The following is a 19,782-nucleotide window of genomic DNA, read 5'->3' as shown; positions in this document are numbered from 1 at the left end:
GAAAATGTGATGGCACATAAATTGGGGATGAGGGTACGATATTTTTTCTATATTTACGTTTTCAGACTTGGAGCTCAAAACTGGTTTGAAGTTTTTGTGTCAGTTGTGAGCAAGCTCAGCAAATTCCCGGATTCCAGCAGGATGTGGTCTCATCCTTTGGGTAGATAAAGCAGCAAATAGAAAAGAGTGGCTAAGGAAGTTTTGCATCATTAAGGCATGAAAGGAAGATGCACATAAAACAGGTTTTTCACTCTTCCCTCTCTCCTTCCTTGCATTGGGATGATTTCTGTTTTGTTTATGGATGTTGAAGAAAAGAGTTTCCTTTTTTCCCCTCTAACAAAAAAATTCCACAAGAAACAAAGAAATTAGAGCTGATTTGAGCTAAGAGATCAACATTTGAAAACTCAGCTAAACTTGCCCGTTCCCCCTCCCATCATTATTCTGCGTAAGCTGGATCAATTTTTCCCCACTGCAATCAGCTGTGAAGGAGATCTTCCATTGATTTCAGTAGGAACAAGCTGGAGCATGTTAGATGTAAATATTTGAATCCTCAGCTGTGCTACCCAGGCACATCAATCTGTCTTAATACTTTATTTCAGGTTATTATATTAACAAAATTCAGTGATATGCTATAACAAAATTGCATTACATGCTATCTCTGTGTTTTCAGCTATCATACTCTGTAGGCACTGGCAATCCTGCTCTGTGTGCAAGCGATCGTATGTGAGCTCTTTCTCTAAATCCACTTTGAATATGCTATATTTTTAATTCTTCAAGAAAAAAAAATAATCTTTTGGAACAACAACCAAACACACACACCCCCCTTCTTAGATTGCGAAGAGGGATTCTCTCAGATTTATATCTCAAATAATACAGAGAGAAAGAGCAAACGCTCTGGGGTTGGATATAGGTTGTCAGGTGTTACAGCAAACTGTGCTGAGGGATACTTCAGCCAAGAGAATCCAAATTAGTGACCTATATTAGGAATAAACTGGTAATGCACCGCAAACATGATTCTGTAATTAAAACCCTCCCTGGTACAGGCACCATTGATGCACAGGGTGTGCGTCGAGGCATACAAAGCAAAGCAACTTTGCTGGGAGAGTGAACTTTTTAAATCTGGTGTCTGATGAGATGTTGAAAATACAAGTTGGAACGTACAGGGGAGCATCAGTTCTTCCTAGCCCTGAGGTACACAACTCGGACGCACGCATGGCTGCAGGGAAGGAAAAGCAAGCAAGGGAGCAAATACAAACCAGATCCAAATGTGGAGCTTAATCCCTCTATTATTTAGAGACAGAGTCCGTTGCTGCATACCAGCCTCTCCCGGTTTCACAACTGTACCCCAGCTTAGAAACCCTCTCTTTCTAAACTGGGGCTAATTCTGCAAAGCGTGTTTTTGGCTTTCAGTGCAGACTGTCCCGGGCTTTGCTCGCCTCTGCTCAGGGTGAATTCCAGCACTGCTGGGGCTGCTCTGACATCAGGCGCCTTTGCTGAGTCAGGTTCTGCTGCACGTCCAGCCACGCAGCACACTGCATCTGCTGGGAGAGAACACCCCTCCAAAAAACCCACACAAAAAAACCCCAACCAAAAAAAAAAGTTAATTTTTAACTATTTAATGCATGAGGTCATACTGCAGCGATCGGCTGTGCTGCAAGGGAGCCAACGTTGCCTGCACCAGGGCTGCTGGCTGGGGATGGTCACCCCAGGAGCTGCCTCTGTGGAGTCTTTCTTCTCCAACAGACGATTTAACCCTTTCAGCTTTCTGACAGCTGAATAAATAGGCAAATGAAGCAGGGCTTAATCTAGTGTCCACCCCCTCCAAAGGCCCTGTATTAAAGAACTTAAGGAACTAATTGCTTCTGTAGTGCTATTGCTGCCCTGTGACTGCTGAAAGACTCCTGGAGGTTTGCCTTCGGTCTGTGCTTTAAGCGCCAGCCTTATTTTGTTAGAATTTACTATATTTCCATATTAAAACAGCCAGGCCGGAGGGGGAAAAAATGGAAGAAGAAAAGGAAAAGAAAAAGAGAGACTCATTAAAACTGCATCATGTCACCCAGCTGAACTTCCCATCCCTCCGCTTCCCCCTTCAATCAGCAGCAAGGATAACAATTAGATGTGATCACTATTCCTAATAGGCGGCAGTTAGCGCTCGCTGCTCCAGCTCGGGCTAAAGCAGAAGAGCCCTAGCTCATCCCCTACGAGTTTATAACCGATGAGGCACGGATTGCCAAGTAAACCTCTCCCAAGCAGGATAGGAACCACAGGGCTTTACCCCCTCCATCTTTCTGGCACGGCAGCGTCAGCGAGTGGCACAGCCCGTCCCGGGGCTGCGGCTTCCATCCTGCCCCCGGAGCTGGGGACCCCCGGCCAGGGCAGCAGCACCACTCGGCATCACTCAGCCAGAAAATTTGGTATTAGGAGTGGGAGAAAAGGTCACCTTGGAGGATCAGAGATAGAGAGTTAAAAGAAAGGGGCTGGGAGTGGGGGAGAGGGAGGAGGTAGTGGGGGAAGGTTGAGGAGGGAAGGGGGGAAGGGGACACAGGACTTCTAAGCAGGCCTGACCCGGGAGGATAAAATATCCTGTTTTCATTGGTTCAAATGAACCATTAGGGAGAGAGTAATTTGTTGACCTTTTTGCTGCCTTATCATGAGATGAACAGCCTTAACATGGGCTTCACGTTTGCCTTAACCCCACCGTAAATCATAGAAGAATCGATTTTGATTTTTTTTTTTTTTTTTTTTTTTTGGCAAAATATATAAATAAATAACAACAACCAGGAAACCAGCTTGTATTTCAAGATGATTTAGCAAAGCAAGGCCGGGTAGACATGTGCATTGGTTAGATTCTGCGGATGGCATCACCCACCTTCCTATTCGTTTTTGTTCTCTTTTGGCTAAATGAGTGGGAACCTGGGCTGTGCAAAGGCACTGCCTCCTTTGGGAATTAAAACTGGAAGACCGTGATTTTCCTCTTATTTCCATCAGCCTAGCTTGGCAGTAGTTCCAGTGAAGTCAGTTTACACTCTCTAAAGCCAGTCTCTTTCCCCAGCTCCTGCAGATAGTCTGGCATGATTTTGGCCTAAGAAAGGCAGGACCGACATGAGCGTTTGGTTGAAATGACAGTTTTAGAGTTCACTGTGGACCTTCCATGCAAGGTTGCCATCTGTGCAAGGAAATCGAGCTCACGGAGTCTGGAATATGTCAGCTTGCTGGGGGTGTACCCAGGGGCTGCTCATCACTGAGCCCAAACCACTCTGGTCGCGCCAAGGGCTGCCTGCTCTTGGTTTCCACTCCAAACCTTGACTTTCAACCTTCAGAGGCTTCACAGAAGTCTGGGCACTGAACATCAACGACAAATTCACCCCATATATTGCAGCAGACCCAAGCATTTTCAAAAAGCATCGGAAGTGTCTGTTTTGGCGTCGGCAGAGACCACCAAAAGGCTTTCCCTTCGTGCAGCACGGGTTTGGCTTACCAGCCCTAGGGTCGCTTGCGTTTGCTGTTGAGTAGCTGTTAGGGATGAGATGGGATCCTGCCAGACAGTTCCGGCACTTTGAGGAAAATCAGACTCAGCTGCAAGTCCATAGCCACGACTCCCACCCAGCTGAGCTGGTTCAATGGTTCAATCTGTCTATAGTGTTTTGCTCAACTTCACTTGCAATATTTTGTTGTCTCTCTCCGGCACACTAGGGGAACCGTACCACTTCCACACTGAAAAAATTGACCAACTCCGAATAGAAAATTACTTGAAATTGTAGGTTAGCTATGATTTTTTACTTTGTGACACAGGTATGTTTTGTGCTTCCATTGAGTCTCTTATTATAGGAAATTTAGATATGGAGCAGAAGCATCTGGCCTTCAAAGAACTCTGAAATTGCCATGGGATGTTATGATAATGCTGCTTTTATGTGACTGATCTTTTCCATTTGTCCTTTGCTCTCTAGGTAACAGCTTGGAAAATGTCACCTTTTTGTAGGTAAAGAGAATGCTGTTCTGTGTAGGGTTTGTGATATGAACTTTTATTATAATCATTCTACATGAGATGCGGATCTTTAAGCAGCCAGCAAATTCTTGTCAAATGAACCCAAATCAGGAAGGTCAAATGTTCTCATGGAGAATGTGAGATAAGGACGACTTCTGTGCCTGTTCTTGAATATAGCATCTTCTTTGATTGTTCAGAAAGATATTTAAAATTACTTCTAGCAGCAGGCTGGGTAACAATATACCCGTGTGTGCCAGGCTAAAAATAACGTTGGAACTGCATTTGTACTACGCTGTGAAGTATGTGATCACTGGGAGAGATTTCAAAACTTACTTTCTTTTTCGCTTTCTGTCTTACATTAATTACACTTTTCCTACACATCTTTAACGTATCGCATGTTAGGTTTTCTTTCTCAGTTGCACATTCACCTTGGGTTTTGGAAGGCGTTGCTAGATTTTTAGTGGTTGTGTGGCTATTATGAAGGTGGATTTTATTACATTAAGAGTTTAAAGAAGTTACTGTCATAATAAATTACAACCCAAAGAACAAACACATAGAAATAGGGTTTTATAAAACCCTATAGCAATGGCATAGATCCTGTAGTTTAACCAAAAAAATGAAAAATCAATTATAGAGCTTTATTTTAAGACTGTTCCTATGCAGTGCTTGCAAACTAAACATTACAACATTATAGGAAAGCAAAAAATGTATTAGTTAATCCATCTTCTAAACCAAAGTGGAAAGTGAATGAAACATGTCTAAAGTGAAAAAGAGAAAAAAAAAAAAAAAGACAACACAGAGGAAATGAAGGGAGGAAAAATCCCTTCTAACCATCTTTATTTTCTGTTGTTTTGTGTTTTTTTAACTGGTAACATCCTTGTACTGAGCTTCAAAGTAAGAGTGAATGAGTGACTGAGTATGTGTGTGTGTGTCTGTAGGACTCCCTGACACCTCTGAACATGTCTATGATGATGGTTGATCTTCATCCCCATTCACACCCAGGTGCTGGCTCAGAGCATCCTTGGGGATGGAAATCTGCACCTTTCTGGTACCTTCCTGGGGCCTTTCATCCTCCATGAGGTCCTGGTACACCAGGGCTCCTGCCAAGGGACAGGGACACCCACAGCTCAAGATACTGCCGTGGTCAAGCCCCCAGTGGTTCCAAGAACATGCAGGTTGTATGATCAAAGCTCTGGCCAATTTTCTGCTAGCGGTGCAGATGTAATCAGAGGGACTCTGGAGCTGTGCAAATTTATGGTAGGATGAGAATCTGGTTCTCCTAAGCCCCGAGGTATTTTGTACCCATGGCATGATGCCATCCCATTTGGCTGCTCCCTCTGAAGCCCAGCTACCCTAAAGGAAAGCAGGCTGGAAGTTTTTATTAAGGCCTTGAAATTTCTGTAGTAAATACAGACCGTTAACAGCAGCAAGAGAGCCAGAGACGTTGTTCGTTGTTCGTGTGGCCAGCAGAGCTCTGGGAGCGCCCAAGGGAGGAGAGGCGGCCTGGCTGTCCCTGTTTGCTGTTGAGGAAACTGAGGCATAAACTGTGGTGGCACAGGCTGAAATCCTAAATTAAGATGAGGAGGGGACTGGGCCCCTGTGGAGGAGCCTGAGGAGGTGTGAGGGGCCTCAGGCTCCGCGACAGCTCCCGGCACTGCAGATGGTCCTCGCTGGGCTGCAGCCGAGGCATCTCCAGTGCCCAGCACCCACAGATGCATCCACACAGCATCCGCAGTCCTTCCCTGCGGGGCTGCCGGCATCACCTTTGTTTCCAGAACTTTAACAAACACCTGAAGCACAGCAGGTGGCTGCTCACACCTTTCCTCCTAAAATGTAGCTAAAAAATGAATTCCAGATTTCATGAAACCCAAAGAGGACAGGAAAGAGGCTGAATCTGTCCACCCCCTTCCCAGTCCCTGTATTTATCTGCCTACAGAAAATGCTCGGAAGTAGCTGTCAGAAGCTATATTTCGATAATAAGAATGAAATGAACATGTGTACACAGTTGTTTTCCCTGACTGGGGTCTGTGTAGTTCTTCCGGAAGGTTAATAAATGGTATGCAAATCCTCTTAAATGGCCGTATTTACACCAGAGCTTAGTGGCTCCAGCCATGTCCTCTACTTTTAACTCCGTTAAGTTTTAGTGCAAAAAGAATTTGCTTCCCCACGCTTTTTAGAGCTCTCCCAGGTTTTGTTCCTGCTTTTGTTCAGCTATCCATTCTTGGGATTGTAAAGGACATCACCAGAGGAAAAAAAAAAAAAAAAAAAGCTAAATTTACTTCATTGGGAAAAAAAACGGAAAAAATGTTTTGCTTAAAGACAGGAGGCTACTGTAGTGTAAAATGAATGATTAATAAGGATAAGGAAAACCTAGTTCAACAGGGCAAATGCTCAATAACAGCTCGTTTAATCATTGGCGGATTAGCTGCAAATGCAAAGTGTCTGCAGCAGCACTGTGTTAACTCCTGCTGTAAAGTGTTGGCTATTCCTTTAATGACAGCATAACCTTTCATTGTGCATTTGTTTTAAAATCCAGTCCTTAAATGCTGGTATGTTTGAGGGGTTTTTTTCTCTCTCCCCCCCCCCCCCCCCCTCCTTCTCCTGCTCTCAATGAATTTTAGACAGGGATACACGCTGAGTTGTGTCACCTTTGCAAATATTGCTGGGCTGGAATTGTGTCTTTGGGGGAGAGTCAGATTTCAAAAGGTACAAGCTCAGCTTTGGCAACCACTGACTTCTCTCTCTTGATATCATTTTCTGGCAGCACTGATGCTGTCCTTGCGTAACTGTCCTTATGAGAACCAAGTACACCATAACAAGTGCATTTATTTGTTACCATGAGGAAAGTTGTCCAGCTTTGAGAAAGACATTGATGTAAGATCTCTTGAGCAATGTAATCATTGCAAACAGAGGACCTGATTCATGAAGGTGCTTTTAAAAATATATACTTATTTCTCTTGGTAATTGCCCGAAGGATCATTTGTTGTATATGGATTGTATTTATTACTTGCATTCGTGATGAACATAGGAGTCTCTTACTAATGGGCAGTGGGCACTTGGAGGAAAGGTCTAAGTAGCTTTCCAAGATGGTGATGTGCAGCTTTCCAGACTGAGGGAGACAGCTAACAGCATCATCTATGGCCTCAAGTTTGCAAGGCCAAACACGGCAGGCTCTCTCCCTCTCTTTTTTAAGAGAAGGGGCTGTTTCCCCACATTGCTAAGTAGCCCTTCTCTGCACCTACTTCAGCTTCACTTTACTTTGCTTAAGCATGGACTACCACATCTGAGTTAGTGTGGGACACAAATAAAGGTATTGTTGTAAAAAAAGAAGGTCTTGGACAAATAAAAGGACAGAACTGGTGACTGAATCAGTACAAAGATTGACACAGAGAGCTGGGCTGGGCAAGGATCTGTGTTACTCACGGTGGCCTCTGTGAGCAAGCCCTGGTGCATGGAAACACCATGGCTGCTACTTGTCACATCTTTTGTGGCACCGGCCACTTCAGCCTCATGGCATCACTCCCCACGTGCAGGTTAAGTGCTGTGATGATAGCATAAGCAAGAGGCAATTTCCCTGAAGACACATAAACATTTCTGCTCAAATTCATAGCGTAAAGGAAAAACAGTTTGAAAAAGGGTGGGTGAGCAGCGGGGCAAGCATTGTAAATACTAGTTCACAGTAATGTCAAGAATGATTCTGTTTCACATTAGGTTTTTTGTTATTCATCATCATCCTCCAGAGTTTTCAGATAGCAGGGATTGTTTATCAGTAGTGTACTCCTTAACCAAGCTCAGGGTTCTGTCACTCCTCAAACGTGTTTGACCAGCTCTCCTGGCAATCATGCTTTCTGTCGCATTGTAATTCTGCAGGTCGCCTGTCACATTGCCGAAGAGATAGAACCAAAGTAGTGTGTATAGGAATTTGATCATTTGAGCTGGTTTTAAGCTCATTTCAATTAACTTGGTACACTATTGGAGATAAGCTGCCTCCACCTGGAGTCACCTTCACTGATAGTCAGTGTAAAGGATGTGAGGTGTATGAAGTTCACCATAGATTCAAATTTATCACCAATAACTATACAGCGATGAGAGGCTGATAATGCACACTCTGTCATTATCTTTAGCACGTTATATATATATTTGGCTTCCATAGCAGAAATGTTCTCATGGCTGTTGTAAGTGAGGCATCACCTGTGTAACAGATTTTCTGACGCTTCCACTTGCTTCTCAAATTCCGAACTAGAGGTGTGAGTGCGATGGGCTCCGAAGGTGGTGGGAAGAATGAGGAAGACACAGGAGAATCACAGTAGCTATCAGAAGGTCTTATGCAGACTGGAAGCGTTTGCATTCCCTGTTTGCAGGTGGGACTGTATCACAAAATCTGCTTGTAGGCGCATGACAGCATTATTCCGCAGCAGGACAGGGCTTTCCAAAGCATGTAACTGCCTTACGAGCACAAGTCCATGGCCTCTGGTATCTGCAGAAACCTTTTCCTGGCAGCCACCTGGGTCTGAAGAGACAGTAGCGTGAGCAACTCCATAGAAATCAAGACCAACATGAACAAGCGTGTCAGGAGCTTCATAGATGTGCTGTTTCCTAAAACTTGATTGTTAAGTCCCATATCAAAGGTTGAGGTCCCCTACAGCCCACCACAGCCAAAGACCCGCTTTTTTAAACCATTCTGCAGGGAAGCTGTGCTGCAACAGGCGTTAGCTGGCCAGAGACCCCCAGGCACTGGCATTTTCAGAGGGGATCTCTATTTTAGAGATCGAAGCTCGTGATGGGGTGTAGTTACATTCAGGAGGCAGGTGATCAGGGATTAAAACTTTGCTTTGGAAAGATGGGCTTGGCATAGGAAACATGGAGTAATGCTGAGATTTCTTCTTTGACTGTTGGCCACAAGTGGAGGATAACACTGCAGTTAGTAACTGAGTACCTGGAGAGGGAAAGTTCACTGTAGGTGGCTCAGCTGTACTGTGCACACTGAGGTCTTGTTGTATTTCCCATCCCATAGAGGACTTTTAAAAAAACAAAATACATAACCAAACTGCCAGAATTTGGTTAATAAACAATTCTTTTATCTGGTGCACATCCCCCCCCCCCCCCCCCCCCCTTTTTTTTTTTTTAATTATTTGAAAGGAAGAGTAAAAATCTAGATACATGCCCTTTGTTGCCCTTGGACTGATGTTTGTTTCAGTATAAAGCAGCACAGACATTCGGCTTCTGCTGGCTTTCAAAGCAGCGATAGCAGAGCTGTTATAATCAGGGAGCAAGGAGTGCTGCTGGGCACGGGGAAAAGCAGCTTTGCTCCCCCCCCGGCATACTCTCTCTCTATGGGGGACGCAACCCAGCTGTACAGAAACTATTAAAAAAGCCTGTGGATGATGCCACTGAGTTTTTGGCATACGTGTTCTGATCTTTTCCACAAAGCACTTAGGCTGTGTCCTTCTGTATGCCTGTGTTTTTTGTGTTTCTCTGACACCAGGCCCATGCTATTAACTGTTGGGTTCTCTCTGGTGGGGAATGGAGAGGGTGATCGATAACCAATATGTATTTCATAAACACTTAGCCAAGGTCAGTAAAACAAACACAGGAGCAGATACACAGTACCCTCTCGCTAAGTCCATAGGTCTCTCAGGAATATTCATCGCTATTGGGGTGCAGGTGTTATTTCTGCTTCTCTGTTTTAATTCAGTCGGTCCCTGAAGAATCCTTATGGGCTTTGGAGACCTTCTGGCCACACCTTTTATCAGCTAACGCTATCCATCTGCGGCGCTGAGCTGGCCTTCCGTGTGACCTATCTTCTGTGTGACCTTGATTTTGCCCCACCACTAATCTGTAGAGTCAGTTCTGGCCCCTCAACTATTTAACCCTTCAGTATTGTACATCTGCTTTTTCTTGCACCACAATGGGAACAGAAAGCCAGCTGTACGAGCAGCTTCTGCAGCTGCAGGCAGGGCCGTAAGCAAGGGAGGCAGGTCGGTAAGCAATGGAAGCAGGTCCGTAACCAAGGGGGGCAGGTGATTGCATTTAACTAACAGGTTTTGCTGGGGCATTTGGGCCAGTCGTTGCAGACAGCCACTGGGGTTATTGGAAACACCTGGGGGTGATGCTGAGTGCCTTACCCAGGTGGGACCACTCAAGTCCAGTGGTGCAGTTAGGTTTATAAAGCCAGTAAGAGGAGATGTTATGTTTACTCTCTGACCCTTGAGCCACCAGATCTGCCTGCTTCTGAAGTCACAAGGTAATAGCTCCATCTTTCATTCTTTTTGCCTTTAACAGTTTTTTAAAGAAATTTTGTTGGACTTCTTCCCCGGGCCTTGGAGTAACCAAAATATGGCTTGACTATTTGGATTAGTTTAGTTGTTTGAAAAAACTGCCATCCTAAATAAGAGACAGTGTATCTGCATGTTGGTGATTAGGCCCTGGTACGGCTCTGCTCAGATTAAAAGCCCTGTTTCTCTCCCTGTCAAACAGTGTAAGGAAGGAACTTCATCTCGGTAAACCAGCCAGTTTAAGTATTTGAACACTAAGTGGAAGTTTCTGGTGATCAAAGTAATTTCCTTGAATAATGTATTCATACATAAACCTGAAAGAAATGTCATAATTGCAATAAGGTGTCTCTGGAGAGTTTGGTTATCATGATATAATCACATCCCTGGAGAGCAAGAGGCATGAGGCATAGCCTTGTGCTTAATAACACCCCAAGGGTGTGATTATCTCATAGCAATTGCACCCTCGTTGTGCCATGTGGCCTGAAGAGCTGCAACAGGGGTGGAAATCCACAAAATTTAAGTAGAGGCGACAAAAACATGGAAACCTTGGGTGTTTGGACACCAGTTTCTGCATTTGTTTAGGTAAAAAGAAAAAAGCGAGGAGCAGCATGAAAAACAGCAGAGAGTGAAGCTGTTCTCTTGCAGAGCAAGAAAGAATGGGACGCAGTATCTGTCCTCAGCCATCTGCTATGCCTTGTCCTGCCTTCCCTCTTTTATTTTTTTTTTTTTTAATCCACCAAGTTGAATTAATGTGGTAGGGCTCGTTCTGACGTGGCACAGATCTGACAGTGCGTTGGCAAAGTGGCATGCTGCCTGTGGTACCTGGGCACAGGAGGCAGATTGCTTCCTTCTATGGAGAAAAGCTTGCGGGGATGGGCGAGGGGTGGAGGATGGGGAGTGGAGGGCTCTGCGCAAACCCTCCCTCTCCCCGTCCTCCTCTCCTCTCCTCTCCCAGACTCCTTCTGCTCCAGGGCAGTGGAGAGGGGAGGTACAGGCTCGTGCCTCGTGGGGAAGGCAGGTGGGATGCCACGTTGGATGGTAGCCGTGCTGCTTGTGTGGGAGGCTCGGGAACCCAGGGACCCCACTCCTCGGTGCCGATCTGCCGGCGCGTCTGGAAGTTGGATCTAGAGGAGAGGCTTCCTTGCAACAGCCAATACGGCTTAAAGTTGCATTATCTTCTGTGCAGCCTCTCTGTTGGTTTCCACCCCCCTGGATGTGAAGGGTGTTAACAGGGTATTTGCTCCTTGCCCTGCTGCCACTGTTGCTCCCCGTCTGCAGATGCAGAGCATGTTACAAGACCTTTGGATGCTATTGCCAAGGCTGTGGTGAACAGTTTTGGCAATAGCATGTGGATGGGACAATGAGGTGTGATATGAAAAGAAAATCACTGAGGTTTGGTTGTGTTTAACCATAAAGGCAAGAGGAAGAAGTAATGCATGCCCAGCGCTATTGCTTTGGAGGGAGCCTGCTCTTGTTGCTTATGGAGGTGATTTCTGAGATCCACTCACACATCTTGCCCTGAAGGTGTCCTGCTACGCTTATCAGGAAAAAGGACAGTCATAAAACTCAAGGTTTTTTGCATTTATGATAGTATTTTCCCTAATTCTCAGGCACAGCCCATCTAAAATATAACCGTATGGGCCTAGTGCTGTAGGATTTGATTGGACGCATATATTGTTCATCAGGGAGAGTCAACATCTTGCCTCTCTAAGTCTGTCTTTGTCTCTGTGATTGAAAAGAGCCATAATTTGACTCCCTTTTGATAATGTACAAATAAAGCAGTTCCCCAGAAAACAGGGGTTTGTAGCTTTCCTCCTGCCTTTCCCTGCCCCAGCTCCACACATACAACCTTTGTGTGCAAACCAGAGGCACCCGCTATACTCACAGGATGCTGCAGAAAATACATCATGTTTATAGCTGTTAAAAAAAAAAAAAAAAAAAAAAAAACAAACCACAAAACCCCTGTTGTTTAAATCTATTGTATGCTCTTGAAGGTTTGCAAAATTGGAACTGTTTGGGAAAGAACAATTTTTTAATTATTTTTTTTAGAGAGCTGCAAGGTGGCTATGTAGGTATGAGGGGGGAAAAAAGATATTTCATTGCGTGCTTTGTGCTTTGCAGTGACTTGCAGATGTGGGTTGGAAGGATGAGAAGAGCCAAAATTCTAGAAGTGCCACAGTGCAGCATTTCTGGGCTGTTTCTGATGGTGGCCTGAAGGGTTTTGTAACAAAATCATTGTTGTTTTCTGTAGCACAACCTCTCCCTGACTTAGTGTGCCCTGTCACTGCTTTACTCTGCTTTTAACGGCTGCAGAAGATGGAGGGTTTTGGGGAGCTAATGAATTGCGCCCAGAGTCATCCGGGGTGGCAAGTTTTCAAAGCAAAGGGGTGTGCTGGGTGTCAGGCAGTACTTGTTTTGGGTGCTCAATTCAAGTCGGCCACCACTGAGCAGGCTGGCCACGCTCCCCTCCATGTCCTGGCTCTAAGCTTCGCTGTCCTCTGTGACTGTGAGCTTGGAGTTTTTTATTGATTGGATGCTTCTCCTTAGTTTGTTGGATTGTTTGCATATTTCACAGGGCTGATAAAAGTTGGGTAACAGGTGTGGTAGGAGCTTGCTGTCTCAGCTGGGTGTCAGACCAGATCTGGCGATGGGCAGAGAAGGTGTTTCTCTTCTGAATACTTTGCGGTTTGGGCACTGGGAAGCCTTTTCTAGAGACTTTTTTTTTTAATTTGGCTTTCGGAAAAACACTCTGTGGACAAATCTAGTGCGAAACCCTGCGGGGGGAGAGAGAAGAATAAAAGAAATTTGAGAGGTTGGGTGCTTATTGCCTAGTCAGCTTATTAGATTTCTTCTACAATGTTTTTTTTTAAATCTGAAAGCCCCCAAGGTGTAACTAGCATGCTTTATGTTTTTATAGAGTCTAGGCAATTTCCACAAATTGAAAAATCATTTTAAGCTTTCAGAACATGTCAGGATGATGAAATGAGTAAATTCTGTCTATTTTTTTATGACATTTTCTCATTCTTGTGCATGGTAGGCTTATTTTTGTTTACTGTTAGGTGATGTCAATGAGTTCTGAGATGCGTTGTTCATTGTTAAAATAACAAAATGTACATTTGATCTGAGGGGAAGAATGCATGTGAATGCAGATCCAGCACACACAGGGGAGAGAGGGAACGGCTGGTCAGGCTGACCGCTCTTGACAATGTCTCTTTAAGAAAGCTCTGTACTCTCTTGCAATGTTAAAGTTGCTAAGGTAACTGTGCATTTTTTTAGAGCACAGCAAAGTAAATAGGTACATGACCTGTATAAATTCTCGGTGCATAAATTACTGAAGCCCTCAAGCTAGTCTAACTTATACACTTCCTTATTTCCAAATGACTTTTTAGCTTCTCTGCATGTCTAATGCATAACAATTTGATATGCACAGTTCAGGCTGCAAAACATCCCCAAGAAAACCTGGGGCACTGCTTTCTCCTGTGGGTTTGGTGCAAAGGGGAACCAGTGGGGCTTAATGGCTTGTAATGGGCCCTCAGGGGAAGGAGGGGCGGCTGGGTGGTCTGTGCCCCTCCAGACCTGCACTCCAGCAAGTCTCGCCAAGTCATTTCTGCATGGAAAAGGGTTGGCATGAGCCTTGTGTTTAGCAGGCAAAGAAGCTTGGGCTCTCACTGGAGATCTGTGTCTTCTGCTGCGGCTTTGTCTGATCACGCATCTGGGTGTGATTCCAGGAGTGGTTTGGAATAGGCTGGTGGGTCCAGAACTGGTAAGTCTGAGGTGCTGTAGCAAGTCCTACAGCATGTGCACGGGTCCAGTCTGCATCACTCACAGCAGTGCTCTTCAGTGGCAGCTCTGCACGGTACCTTTTGTGTGCTCCTTGGGTTGCAAGAGGCCAGACTCTGTTAGAAAAACTGAAGTTGAACAGCTTCTGCTTTGATGCCAAATTCTACAACCCACATCCGTGTCCTTTGTCCTCTTTTGCTATTGTATTTTTGCAGCTTCCCTGAATGCAGAGTTGCTGGAGGGGATAATGCAGCTCAGTTAATTTTATGCCTGTGCACACTGTTGCTGTGTCTGCACACAAATTGTATGTGTGGCTTCAGAGCAGTGTCGGATGTTTGGGACCTGCTGTCTTATGATAAAAGGTGTCATGCTCCTGATGGAGGTTCCTTGTACAGAAATATGTGCGTATACACCGGGTAACACATGTACAGTGATTTTTCAAGCTGTGTTAGGCCTGCTGCACATATGCTGCAAAAATAGCTTGACCACTTGCAGCAAACACAAATGCGCCAAGATGATCTGTGTGTGCATGGGGCCACTCGTCTGGAATTTCTGGGTGCCCGTGTGGCCAAAATTTTCATACTCTATCCAGACGAAATGTCCTGGAAAAGGGCATGGATAGGCATGTCCAGAGGTAAGACAGCCCTAGCTTGGTGGGGCTTACTAATGGTTACCAATTAGGTGAAGGTGATACAATTTTATTTCTAGAATTATCTGCTTGCTAACATCAGACTACCCACATGTGCCTAGCAACATCCAGAACACAGCTCTGCGGTGAGGTCATGGACCACCGCGGGGAACGCAGGACTGGCAGTGCCAGTTCCACAGGCTCATTGTCAACAATACCATCTGCTGGATGGATCACTGCTTGGAAAGGGATCGGAGGACATGGCATCTGACCATGGCGTGCAAGACTTATTTCATACTTACCTGTGGATACAGAAGGGCCTCTGTATAAAGAAATGCTTTGGCAAGGTGGCAGCTCCCTGTTCGTTTCCATGATAGCAGTTACCAGGGGTCTGGCTGAGACTACCTGGATCTCCAAAGCAGAATCAGCTTGTGCTGGAACAGATGTCGGGTTGGAGAAATAATTTATCATGGAAACTTTTAGATTGGAGAAGACATTCAGGGTCATAGAGTCCAACTGTTATTTAACTTGCTCCTTTCCTTTGGTTCCTGAGTCCTTTCTTCTTTCTCAGCCAGAGAAATGTCTCCAGAGACTTCTTGTATGGCATGAGAAGGTGTGAGCAGCCCGATGCCGATGGACCCGAATGGTGCCTGAAGTCAGGGGATCTGCTGGGAGCCATTTTGGGAGGGCTGCTCCTCCCCAGGCACCGGGGCTTGATGTACAGGCAGGTTCACTCCTACTGATGACACACAAGGTCCTAAATCAGCAATTTCATCCTCAGGCTGCTGGTTCTTCCTTTGTGTTGTGGTTTCACAGTGATAGTGTGGGAGGAGTGACCTGAGAGCACATCACAGCAAGCTGGGAGCCCAGTTTAGGCTAGACATTTGAGTAGAAACCATTTTGGGAACAGAAGGTTAGAAGGAGCTGCTGTGGGGAGAAGTCTGATGCCACAACTGGACTGATCAGTGTTTGCTCACGTTGTTGTATATTGTCTTGTTTTTAAGACAGAAATAAGCTGATCTGAAAGTCCCATCTGCTCTCTCAGGGATGGAGCTGGTAAGTTCTGGTACAATTATACTGAGACTCAGTGGAAAATACCGGAGAAGTTATGCAGAGATTTTTTTCAAGCAAACCAACAGGAGGTGGGAACACTCCTTCCCTCAGCTTTCAAGGAGAGTTGCTGTCTTATGACTCCTCACTGCAATGAAAAGTTATTTCCTTTCTCCAGGGCAGGAGCTTTGCAACCAGATTAGCTTAAATCAAATAGGAAAATTTAGCAGCTGATGCGTTGTTTTCTCCCCAAATCCTGCGGGCTGGTTCCTGGTCTGTGGGTCTCCCATCCGCAGTGGGGAACAAAGCTGTCCCCCGAGTCTGTGAGAGCAGGGGTGTGTGCAGGTTTTTTTTTTTTTTAATTTTTTAACTGGTGCACTATTTTCAGGAGGAGATGGACTGAGCTGGCGCAGGGCCAGAGGCAGCACTCTCCTTGCCAGGAAGCCAGATGCATGGTCACATTGCCTGGCTCTCCCTGGCAAGGCTGGGAAAGCTTCAGCAGGTGTGATCAAACAGCATGCGGGAGCTGCAGGTTCAGAGCAGCCTGCCTCCGAGGTACCACTAGATTTGTCGTCATGCCGCGGAAGCCCCTGGACAGCAAATGTCACTGCATTAAAACAAAAAAGTCCTTGGTGAGTGTCCCTCCTCCCTGACCGGGCTGGTGCGTCCTCCATCAGGCTCGCATGCTACGGCTTTAAGGGATGGCTTTGGAGCAAGGAGCAGCAGCAGGATGAAAAGGCTCTTTCCCCTGCCCTCCTCCCCCGCAAAGCCTTCCAACTCCTCAGCAATGTTGCGGAGAGAGCAGAGACTCACAGTCAGCAGACTGCAGTGACAGATGGCAGGTCATAAGCCCTCTCGCTAATCTAACACTGCAAAAGAAAATAGGGCTGGGGGTGATTCAGCTGCTAGGCCTCAAAGCGAGAGGATGACGGGATAGCATGCTCCTCTGACATGTCCTTGAAGGATGCTGCATCCCAGAGGACCGCGGGAACAAAAGTAAAGTGACGATGAAGCAAAAATCTGTTTGCAGAATAAGGCAAATTTTGCTAAAAATGGATAATGTGCTCAGAGTCATTCTGAGTAATTGGATTTCTATTAGCAAGATGCAAATATTACTAATAGAATTCTCTAGCAGGAATAATTTGTGCTCCGGATCTGAAGCTACCCGGGCATTGTCATCTTCCCATCCTTAATTGTTCAGTGACCAGAGCTGTCTGCACCCCTAAACGTATTTATCTATCAAACTGTCTCTTTATATGCGCAGGTCTGAAAGCAAGCTGAATCCATTTAATTCAGCACAGCATTCTGGAAACATTCATGTGGCAAGAGGAATTTCTTGGCATTTATAAGCTGCGACTTGCATTTAAAACTAATATTAATTTTTTTTCCCAAGAAGGCATACAGGCTGCATCCTGAGCCGCCTGCTCCTGCTGGCAAGCACCCATCTTGCTGAAGTGGCAAAGCTTGTGACACTATTGGAGGCAAACGTCAGAGCCTGTCGGTTGCCTCCATCCTACCATGAAATCGGTTTAAGGTCGGGAGATGAGCGTTACTGATTCGCAGGAAAAACCTTGCAGGGGGCATGGAGGATGCTAAGGCTACGGATGCTTCTGAACTGGGTGGCCCTGGTGAAACCAGTGGGGTTTTTGCTATGGGAGTCTACTTGTTAAGGAGGGGACAAATCAGATTTTTTAAGTGTCTGAGAGTAGGGATGATGGGCCAGGTTTGCAGCTATAAAGCACCATGGCTCTGCTGAAATGGCTAGAGCTGTGGACATGGTGGTCCTGGTTGCTGAGGCTGCGATGGGAGCCGTGCCCCGGTTCTTGTCTAGCTGGCAGGGCAGGTACCGCTAGCCCTGCTCAGTCACTGCTGAGGCCACCCTGGGGGAAAAACAACCAACCCCCCTTTTTTTTTTTTTTTTTAAACTGATTCCTGAAAAGAGTATTTTCAGGATTCTTAAAATGAAAATGTCTTTCAGTGGAATGAGTACCTGTATGTGATGTTCTTCATATTTTCTGGGGAGGATCCCCCCCACTTATTTTAAAACAGCTTTTGCAATAAGTGTTATGGGGCTTTTGAAATTACAATTCAATTATTTTTAACTGAAATTTCAGTTGTTGCCCCCCAAAACTTCTTTAAAAATTTTCAGTCTTGAAAACATTCTAAAGTGATAGGAAATCAGGAAGTTCTAAAAAATATTTTGCTGGAGGAGAAACACTTGTGGGCTGGTAGAGATTGTGACATCGATTCTGATTTTTAACTTGGTGACAAGCTTGAACTAGCTGAATGCAGAGCAATTTCTTCTGGTCATTGCTGGTTCCGGTTGGCTTCCTGCTGGGAGGAGGAAGGAAAAAGAGAGAAGACATCTCCTGCTTGTGCACTTCTGTATCCTGGTGGCGTTATAATGTGGGAAAAGGTATACAGAGAAGGAAAAAAAATCTTGTCACAGCATATAGCAACACCAAAACATAATATTGAAATTCTGTTGGCTTTTGAGACCTTTAGGAATATTGTCAGTGCTGAAGTAGCCCAAGTTCATGCCATTTTGAAGGTCTGTCCTGAAGTTTATCTTAATGTGGTGGCAAATTGACTTTATGCAAAGAAATTATTTTTAAAAAGTGTCAGGAAATTGAATGCTTCTTTTTTGGTAATGTTGAAATAAATGTCAATGTTCACATGAAGGTTTGGGATGAAACTGAAGCCACATGGAGTGCAAAGGCAATCCAGCAGGAGGTCAAATGAGAAGAGCTGGCTCCTTGGCTTGTTTGGTCCTTGAAGTTAAACTCTTCTGAAACTTCATGTAGCCAAAGCCAGAGGAAGGAGGTCATGTGCCAAGGCCCAGCTTTTCCATCATTTGGGTGCAAAATGAGTGGTGTGACTGCACTGACAAATAACCGTGTGTGAGTGGACGGAGAGGTCTGAGAGGACACGCTGGCTTCTCCCAGCTCCAGGAAGGCTTTCGAGTTGTGCAACCCTATTTCATATCTGAGATCAATCCCTTCCAAGGATCCCACACTCCATTCCTAATGACCTGCTCATTGATCTGATGGGAAAGGTCCATTTAAATGTACGAACCCCCCAACAGATAACTAAATGTAATGATTCTTATGACTGCTTCTTGGAGAAGATTTAGCTATTCTGAAATCCAATATAGATCAACCTTTGCACCTGAGAGCTACAGAAATACAGCCCTTTACTAAATGCTCTGGCTTTTGCGTTGTAGTTTGATCCTTGGAGCAGATACCTTAGAAAAGGGTTTCACCAACTCTTTGTCTAGGCAGATGGCAGCAAAGCTGCTTGAGATGGGCAAGGAGGGTTGGGGTTTTTTTCTCAGTAAAGATAAACTTTGCAAGAAGGTACAATTTCTACAAATAAATACCATCCCATTGAGTAACGTATATTCTTAATGTTACCGATGTGGGGCCTTTGGTTTATCTGGGCAGGGTCTTCCTGAGAACCTGTTGTGCTGTTTGGGAATCATAGGAGGCTAAGCACAAACTATGTCAATCTGCCCCAAAATCCAGAGGGTTGGTTTCAGTGATGGCTCAGCTGGTTCTCGGAAAATCGGGTACTTCCCACCATTATCACCACTGAAAATCTGACCTGAGAAAAGAAGTGCAGATGCAGAAGAGAAATTGATGTACTTTGGCATGCCCGCTCTGCTGCTGGGATACTGAAATAAATAGGGTATTTATAGTTTTACCGGCAAATAAAGCAAATGTAGAAGGGAGATGAATAAAAAAGGTGTTAAATGCAGGGTCCTGGTTGTAGAGTCCTAGTGTAAGCATAGCCAAGGCACTGGGGGTGAAAGCGCTGCTGGCTTCAGTTATGTGACAATAATAATAAGTAGCAGAAGTAGTGGCAAAGCTGAGGGAAGGAGCTTGGGCAAGGGAACTCTGTGTAAGTCGGTTTGTGTAATTCCCCCAGCTCTCCTTATCTCCCTGTGCCTTTGGTTGGCATATCAGCCAGACAAAGAGCTTAACGCAACTTGGCATAGTGACTGGGGAAATTGTTTAAAATTTCCAGCAACTGGAACAATTAAGTAAGCTTTTGAACCTGGGAGA

General features: G+C 45.2%; 1 long non-coding RNA gene across 4 annotated transcripts in view; it reads left to right on the top strand.

Annotated features, from left to right (window-relative positions):
- Positions 1-19,782, top strand: part of LOC308070298 — a 207,411-nt gene that overhangs the window by 14,772 nt on the left and 172,857 nt on the right. The window lies entirely within an intron of this gene.

The sequence above is a fragment of the Falco punctatus genome (genome assembly GCF_963210335.1).
Source record: "Falco punctatus genome assembly, chromosome: 10".
Taxonomy (NCBI): domain Eukaryota; kingdom Metazoa; phylum Chordata; class Aves; order Falconiformes; family Falconidae; genus Falco; species Falco punctatus.
This window is presented reverse-complemented; position numbering and strand designations above follow the sequence as displayed.